Source organism: Myodes glareolus, chromosome 13 (genome assembly GCF_982192425.1).
Source record: "Myodes glareolus chromosome 13, mMyoGla1.1, whole genome shotgun sequence".
Classification (NCBI taxonomy): Eukaryota; Metazoa; Chordata; class Mammalia; order Rodentia; family Cricetidae; genus Myodes; species Myodes glareolus.
This window is the reverse complement of record NC_142038.1, coordinates 20,043,999-20,052,941: the sequence shown is the minus strand read 5'-3', so window position 1 is coordinate 20,052,941 and position 8,943 is coordinate 20,043,999. Positions and strand designations below refer to the sequence as shown.

The 8,943-nt window shown below is 42.1% G+C and overlaps 1 pseudogene; it reads right to left on the bottom strand.

Moving 5' to 3' along the window:
- Positions 1–5,212: 5,212 nt before the first annotated feature.
- LOC148119974 (NEDD4-binding protein 1 pseudogene) lies at positions 5,213–6,999 on the bottom strand (annotated as a pseudogene).
- Positions 7,000–8,943: the final 1,944 nt, after the last annotated feature.

The following is an 8,943-nucleotide window of genomic DNA, read 5'->3' as shown; positions in this document are numbered from 1 at the left end:
ATCACCTGGGAAGAGGTGTTAATCCAAGCTAGTGACAGAGCCTTGGACATGACTTTAGTCCTGCTACCCTAGAAACAGAATGCTAATTAACTTCCCCCCAAGTTTACCTTTGGGGATAAAAGCTATTTTAAGAATAAACATGGTTGATCTTCAGGATTTGAGTGTACCCTGAGACTCCCTTCTGATATTGCTGTGTGAACTGTGTCTCAATTACTCTCCTGCCTCCATGCTGGTCCAGAGAAATAATTTGTGTTGGGGATGGACCCCCAACAAATAAGATACAAATGCAAGTTATTAAGGCATGTACCTGCAAGTTATAAAGGTGTGAAGACCAGTACAGGTTATCAAAATTATCTCTCACACTGCCTTTCCTATTCTTAAAGATATTTTCATTATGCAAAAAATCTGTCACAGTCATTCTGGTATAAATATGCTGCTGTTTAAAACTTATGTTTTCACACACTCAAAAAAATTCTTGTGAGTTCCAGGGAGCTGAGTTGAAGGATGCACAGAATGCTGAGAGGAGATAGAGATGAAGAGTGACAACGAAACACCCACTGGATGGTCTTGGGCCATCCAGGTACCCTTGATTTGGAGAAGGAAGTGAGAAGAAGATAATGAAGTAGTAGATGAGGGCGGTAAGGAGATAGATGACCAAGGTTGAAAAACACAGGCAAGGAGTATTGCAGTGTTAGGGGTAAGAGGAAGGAAGCCATGAAGATTCAGGAGGAAAATATTGATTAGTAATCCCACATCTGTTTGGAGATCCTTGAAGACATCATGAAGGAGGAATGTGGAAAACTATACTGGAGTTTCTCCATAGAAGGGCAATTAGAATTCATAGCATTAGATTTTGTTTCTATGTGGGTTATCTTTTATTTATGGGTTATTCTTTATTTATGTATTTATTTATATTATTTATTTTTTTCATACAATATATATTGATTATGTTTTTCCCCTTTCCCAGACCCTCCTAGGTCTTTCTCATCTCCCACCTAACTTCACTAACTTTATGCTATTTTTTCCTTTCTCCCTATGCCCCCCAATCCAAACAAAAACCTAGTAAGACAAAACAAACAAACCAAAAAACAAAAACCCAAAGAGCTGAGACCACCCCCCCCACACCGCAAAAACTCAAATAAAACCCATTGATTCTGTTCTGTGGTCTCCAGTTTCTTCTGGGCGTGGAGCATGTCCTGGAGAATGGTTGATGTAAACAGTAAAATTTCATTGGTAAATACATATTTTTCTTTTCCCAGAAGGTATCAATCTCTTGGTTAGGGATAGGACTTTGTGTCTAATTACTTTTCTCAGTGATGGGATTTCTAACAGTTTGGACGTCTGCAAGTCTAGTGTGTGTTGTCTCAGTCTTCATAAATTCATGCGTGTATCAGCCCTGCTGTATCTGGAAGATGCAGTTTCACTGGAGTCTTCTATCAGCCCTGGCCCTTACAGTCTTTTGGCCTCCTCTTCTTCATAGATCCCTGAGCTTTGAGCAGAGGGGTTTGATAAAGACATCATATTTATGACTGTGTGCTCCAAGCTGCTTCCCTTTCCTAGATATCGTGAAGAGAACAGCAATGAACCTGCACACGTATCTTTGTAGTATAAAATCTTTTTGGGAATATGGCCCAAATTTATCTCACTATCTCTATGTATTGATGTGTTTATATATCTATGTATCTATCTTCTCTCTGTCTGTCTATCTATCTATCTATCTATCATATGTTTTCATGTGTTGTAGACCTGTGCTGGGCATAGTTTGTGGCATTAGTTGCGCATTAGTTTGTGCATGTGTGTATATTCTTGTCTATGTATTGGAGGCCAGAGGACATAAGGTGTCTTCACCTTCCACACTGTGTTCCCTTGAGGTAGGGTCTTTTGCTGAAATTGGAGCTTGCCATTTTCTGACCAAACTGGTTTGTCAGTAGATCCCAACATTCTTCTTTATTTATAGTCCCCTAACACTGAGGTTACAGGTATCTATGCCCTTGCCTTGTATTTTACATGGCTACTGAGGATCCAAACACAGGTCTTCATATTCACACAGCAAATGTTTTACCAACTGAGCCATCTGCCCAGCCCATGTATGCTATACTATTGTTTACTTACTAGTTTGTTCTTTCATGGGAATGAAATACAAAAAGGAGGCAGAAGTTTTTTCCTTATTCATTTATTTAAAGAATTTCCACTTCCTCCACTCCTCCTAATACCCTCCTGCTCCCCCACTCCCTCTCCTCCTCCCTCACTATTCCCAAGAATAGTCAGGGTTTCCTGCCCTGTAGGAAATCCAAGTTCCTCCTTCCTCCCTCAGGTCCAGGAAGGTGAGCATCCAAACAGACCAGGATCCCAAAAAGCCAGTCCATGCAGACGAAACAAGACCCAGTGCCATTGTCAATGGCTTCTTAGTCAGCCCCCATGTCAGCCACATTCAGAGAATCCAGTTTGATCACATACTCTTTCAGTCCCAGTCCAGCTGTCCTTGGTGAGCTCTCATTAGATCAGTCCCCTTGTATCAGTGGGTGAACACACCCTTCGCGGTCCTGACTTCCTTTTTCATGTTCTTCTTCCTTCTGCTCTTCATTTGGACCATGGGGGCTCAGTCCGGTGCTCTAATGTGGGTCTCCGTCTCTATCTCCATCCATCGTTGGATGAAGGTTCCCTCTGGTTCTGCTGTCCTTGCTCACGATCTCCCTCCCTCTGCTTCTCATTTGGACCTAGGGAGTTAAGTCCAGTGTTCCAATATGTGTCTCTGTCTCTATCTCCATCCTTTGCCATATGAAGGTTCTGTGGTGACATGCAAAATATTCATCAGTATGGTTATGGGCCAAGGCCAGTTCAGGCACCCTCTCCTCTGCTGCCCAGGGAACAATCTGGGGACCTCTCCTTGGGCCTGGTAACAAGGAGGCAGAATTTTTGCTTTTTATCTTGAGACATGCATTTGGTAAGATGCCAGGGTAACTTTAAACTCCTAGGCTTAATGTAGTTCTCTTACTTCAGCCTTCCTAGACCACCAATGTACATCACTGCACCAAGCTAAGATGAAGTCCTGTAGAAGGAAAAGGAATCTAACAGTTTAATGTGTACATGTATGTGCACGTGTATGAATGTGTGTGCATGTGTTCTATATTCCTTCCTTAAACTTTCCATCTTAAAGACTTTCTGACTTCTATGGGGATTACAAACAGAATACATATGTCAGAAGATTCCAGCTAACATCCACACATGATAGAAAGGGTGTGACAGTTTCCCCACTGCAAATGTTAATGTTCTGAAAGGGAAGGTATCCTGGAGGTGGGAGCCAAGCAAAGTCATAGCTCACAGCAAATCTCACATAAGAGATTCATTTGTAGGGAAAAACACCAGGATGGTGGGTATTTTTGCTCAGGAAGAAGCAGCAGAACACTGATCAGAAGACAGGGTTTATGTACAGTTCCTTGCTAGTGAAGATTTCCAGGGTGGGGATGGATAGGTGGGTTTTCAATTTCTGAACTTAGCCACCTGCTCCTGGAGGAGATGCGTCTAACTGTTAGAGTGTTCTGTGGACAGAGCCCGGTTTGTTGGGGTCTTTCGGGGTGTGGTCTGGTCCCTCATGTGTACCTCAAGGTGCTTACACATCGCATCAGCAGCAGGGGCAAGACACATCAGAGACTATTATTCTGTTAAATTATTAAATTATACTGTTAAGTTATTCTGTTAAGTAGGCATACTATTTAATCAATTTCTAATGACTTAACATTACACTCTTAAATTAGCTCACCTCTCAAACGTCATCAGAGAAGCTTCTTTTTGCAGTAGATGGCAATGAACAGAGACCTCTAGCTCCTCAAGAGACAGAGAAGAAAAAGAAGAACTCTCATCTCTAAATCGGTCAATGATATCACAACCTATCCTTCTAAGGCTCAGAGATCACTGAGGAAGAGGACAGAGAGATTGTAAGAGACGGAGAACATGGATTACAACAGGGAAACCATATTTCTCAGAAAAAACAGGGAAGTGGTTCAGATTACTTCACAGCCCCTGTGATTCATGGGAACTGCACACTCTTAAGGCAGATGAAACACAGCACTAAGGAATTTTCATGAACTCGCATATTCAGTTAAAGATCTTAGAGCAATCTGTACCTGTGGGGAGAGGAAGAGTCAGTTTTAAGGATGTGGTCCCTGCTGTGTCAATCATCTGTCATGTCAATCACACATCTGATAATATCTGGGCAGTACAGGTTGGAATTGATGGGTCAAATAAGACAGCAAGGAGCATGCACTATATAAGTGTTGTTAAATCCATGAGGACTCATGAGGAAAGGTGAATATAATCAAAAATTGTGTGTGAGATTCTGACAGGCACGATTCTCAATGGAAAAAAAAGCAAAAAGATGGTGCTACCTAGAACTACATCATTGTCCAATATCTGAGTTTAACTGTATAGCTGTTTATAGATGCTAAAAGTCATAATTTATACCACTGACATATATTTGGACATATTCTTAATTACATTTTAGTATATGCTCATCAGTTTAGTATCAGAAATTAAAATAAACAAAAGCAGAGTCTTAGTATTTTAAAATTCTGGTTTCTTTACTCAGATGTGATTTAGTGGTAAAAGCATTGGTTACTCTAAGAAATGACCAGATTTGGGTTTCTAGCATCATATGGTGGCTCACAATGATCTGCCCTGAACCAGAGAATCCAATGCCTTCTTCTGACCTTCACGGTACCAGGCACATGTGTAGTACACATGCTCAAATGCAGGAAAAATACTCATACAAAAATTTTCTTTAAAAAATTAATTTCCTTATGTCATTTCTCTTTCCAGTACAGCATATGTTGATTAAGTAATCTCTATTACTTAATATATATATATTCATTTCCCAACTTCTAGTTTTGGCTCTTATATTTTGTATGATAAGCAATGATAACCTGTGAAACCTGGGCTTTGAATGGCAAGATGGAGCAGAACTCTCTTTGACCCATATTGTTTCTAGGGAGAGCACAAAGTTGAGTGTTGAGACACTAATTTTTTATTTTTTTTATTTAATTTTATTCAGGAAGGCAAAACTTACTCACTCAATTTTTCTTCAGCTCTAAGGAAATAGTTTTAAAAACATAAAGTTGAAAATACACTCAAGAGTAACTGCTGATACTCAGTTCTGAAAAGGCAGAAAATGTGCTTTCCTTTAACAGAAAAGGTTAAATCTGTATTAGCAGCAAATTATATACATAGAAATAGGATGACATTAAAACTCCAGATTTGTGTAAACATAAAACAAATCCTTTCCTATTCTTAGGAAATCCAGAGCAGCCCCGTTCACTCTGGAAGATGTCCTCCCACTATGGTTTTACACAGTTGGGAGCTCGCTCTGGTCCCCATCAGCCCTGGGCTCTCAGCCCAGGCTTAGGTCCAATATCAGGCCAGAAAGCACGTTCAGGTCCTTCAGCAATGGCTGGGCTGCCAGGATCTCTTCGATCTTCTGTTTTTGCTCAGAATCAGGGAAAATCTTCAGCAGGGCCTCCCTTAACTCGCTGGTCTCTGCAGAAGATCTCTGTGCTGGCATGAGATGGTTCTGTTCTATAACCGAAACGCTGGCCAGGGATGTGAAGTGGAGCTGCTGAGGAAGTCAAGGGCCTGAAGAGGTTCCCTGGTTCCAATATGGAGGCTGGTAGCTGGTGATGGCTACTTGGGTGTTGTGGCTCTGGGCGAATGTGTCCACATTTGGCAGGGCACTGAGTAGAGGCTCCAGGTCTCTAGAGCCCTCTTTTCTAAGGAATTCTCCTAGCCGAGGCCCGTTTCTTCCCAGAGGGTTGTCGAGAACCATAAATATGTCCCCCACGAACGTGTACTGAAGCAATCTTTTGGCGATAATTTCTTTCCAGGACACTGACTCAGTCACAAACTCTCTGAATTTATCATTGCTTACAATGACACCACCAGTCTTGTGCGCTAAGTGTAGTAGGAAGCTGTCGACATGAGAGCAAGAAATTCGTTCTCCAAGGACCATCCTGGAAGGAGTTAGAGATAATATTCCAACCTCCTTCAGCTGGGTCAAGAAGTATTGTTCTTTGACATTAGGATGGCGCCTTGTTCTCCACTGAGGCACAAACACAGTGATGTTTCTGTGGCCAAGGTTCCAAAAATATTCAACGGCAATTGCTATTCCACGGCAACTGAAGAACTTGTGCAGCCCGTGGGTAAATGCGACATTACATCCATCTATAACAATATGCTTCAAATCACTTCTGCCGGGTTCATTTTTTAACTCCAGCTTGTATGGTACTTTCAGCATATCTCTAAATCTCTGAACCCCCATATCTCTAAATCTCTGAATGCCCATAACTACAGAATCGGTATGATCAGAGGCTCCTGTCAATCCTGCATGGTATCTGATGGTAAGAGCTGGGGTAGTGGCAGCAGTGAAGAATTCTGGGAATAATGTGGCTTGGACTGAGGGGAGCTGTACAAGCCAGGTTTCTTACAGGCAGCCTTCGCGTTATTGGGAAACGAGGGATCAGCTTGATGTAGAAAGTTGTTTTTGGGAAAAGCCGAGCCTCTCTGGTGGCCTGTAGCTCTCCTCAAAATGAAGCTGACTTCTTCAGGATTGGAAGAGGAAAGAGACTGTGGGAGGCCATTGCTCTCAAGGTCCACATTACCACTGTCGTCGTTTATGCCCCACATTTCATGTTTCTGTCCTGCTGGCCCACTTCTGAAACAATTTACTCTGCCTTTAGAGGTATCCGGTTTAGAGTCTGTAAAAGATAACTGGGAAAACTTTTCTTCCACATTTTGCTCTGTGTGACTCTCTGTGCTCTTCGGTGTGGAATGTTCTGTGAGCTCATTTGTGCTAAACCCAGCATCTGTACTTCTGCTCTGAGCAGTATCTGGACACACTGAGCTAGGGGCACAAACTCTGTGTCCTTGGAGCCTTTGGTTCTCTTTCTCAATTTCCAAGATCTTTAATTTTTCTGTAGAAGGCCCATACTTTCTGGTGATTTCCTCAATCATGTTCTGCACAAATTTGACTTCCTGTATCAAGTTGATTTGCTTGCGCAAGTGAAAAAGAACAGAATGGGAGTTACACTTAAACGATTCATCCCATAATAGACCCCTGTCAGTCAAAAAAAATCAAGTAGACAGGACTAGTTTTCAATGTTATTATTGACATAATTGTAGGAGAGAACTGGCAGCATTGATTATACTCAGTGCATTATGGGAGCACGAAGGAACACGCTATTTGGACAGGATGAGATGGGACAGTCTGGGAGGTAATGGAGGTTTGAAGAAAAATTGATTGGATCAAGTACGTTGCTTATATGTACAAAATGACCACAGAAGGAATGAAAAGGAGAAAAGGGAGAACCTAGACATGGAGTCCGGTAGGTGATGAGCACACTGTTTCTGCAACAGACAGGAAATGCAATGTCATTTACAAAAAAAGCAGAGTGAAAAGCAAAGGCTGGCAAGGCCTGGTAAGAGCAACAGGAGGGCACAGCTTCCCAGGCTCCTATCAGTGATTCACACCCACACTCTCTGCCTCCATGGCCTGTCTTCTCAGTCTCTGTCATAGGCTACTTCCCCATCATCCATCCCTCTCTGCTCACTCCCCTCTCTTTCTAGACCCCAACGTAGGCTTTTACCATTTCTCTCCTTCTAGTCATGATTACTATTTAAAATTCTCTTTGTTTCATAAAATACTATACACCCTTCAGGATTTAAGCAATATAATAAGTCATCCTTACACAAGACAATTGAAAGAGTAGGTACATTGACATCTGACTTCCACAGATATGCGTACTTTGAATATAGTACCATCATATTATGCCTTCATGCTGCTTGGATAAATTGCTGACCTAAATCAACTTAAGGAAGAAAAGCCTTCTGTATGTCAGCTTACAGATGAAAGTCTACCATCAAGGGAAGCCAAAGTAGAAACTAAATACAGGTATCTGAAGAAGAAACTGAAAACAGAACATATGGAGCAATGCTGAAGATCCAGATGGCAAGGCAGCCAGCCAGCCACTGGCTCTTACCTCAACCTCAGTCTGAAAGGGCGATCCTGCCTCCAGGAACCTCAGCATGAGACTGTGTGAGGAGAACTATTTCCGCCCGATTTATATTCCTCTCTAGAGCTGGGATTAAAGGAGTGTACCACCCTATTTTATGGAAATTAGGGTGGCTCCTGGGATTAAATTTGGGTGTCTTTCTGTTACTGGGATTAAAGGTGTGTGTTACCATAATCTTGTCTGGAAGACTGATCAGTGGGATCACTTTACTCTCAGAAGATTAGGGAACGGTACTAAATAGTTATTAAAAGAAAATTTCATCAAGAAGGCTTTTCGATTCTTAACATCTATGCCTCAAACACTGTTGGACTCTGGTGTCCAAACAGAGAAGGAGTCGCCCCCAGAGACCACTTCATATACCACAGCCGATGCAAAAGCATGAGGATTTTATTAATTCTGTCATGACAGAGTCCCTTAGCATTCGGGAAGGCGAGAGACCACGACTAGCTGATACAATCTACTTTTAAAGGAGAAGGCACCATAGAAACAAGACGGGTTGTTCCTTGACCATTATCATTGGCTTGTTCGAGAAGGGCTAATACCAATAATTGACTGGAGAACTATTGTCAGATCAGATGAGGTAAGAGGTCATTTTGACCCCGTTTCCCAGGGGACTGAGTCAAAACATACGTGTATGGGTAATTGTTCAGGAACTGGGAACATGCATGTGTAGCTGTTAGGTCCTTGGTTCCCAGGGGAGGAGGGGAAGCACTAAGGCATGGAGGCTGAGAGGGTTTGGAATTGTTAGAAATGGCTTCAGAATTGTCTAAAATCTTACAACACTATTTATCTCTGTTCTGCCGGATGGCTCAATCTTGTTACCACATTTTGTACCAATCCTGCTCCCTGGATGTCTGGCTGGCAACACCTCTGACTCCACACTTTC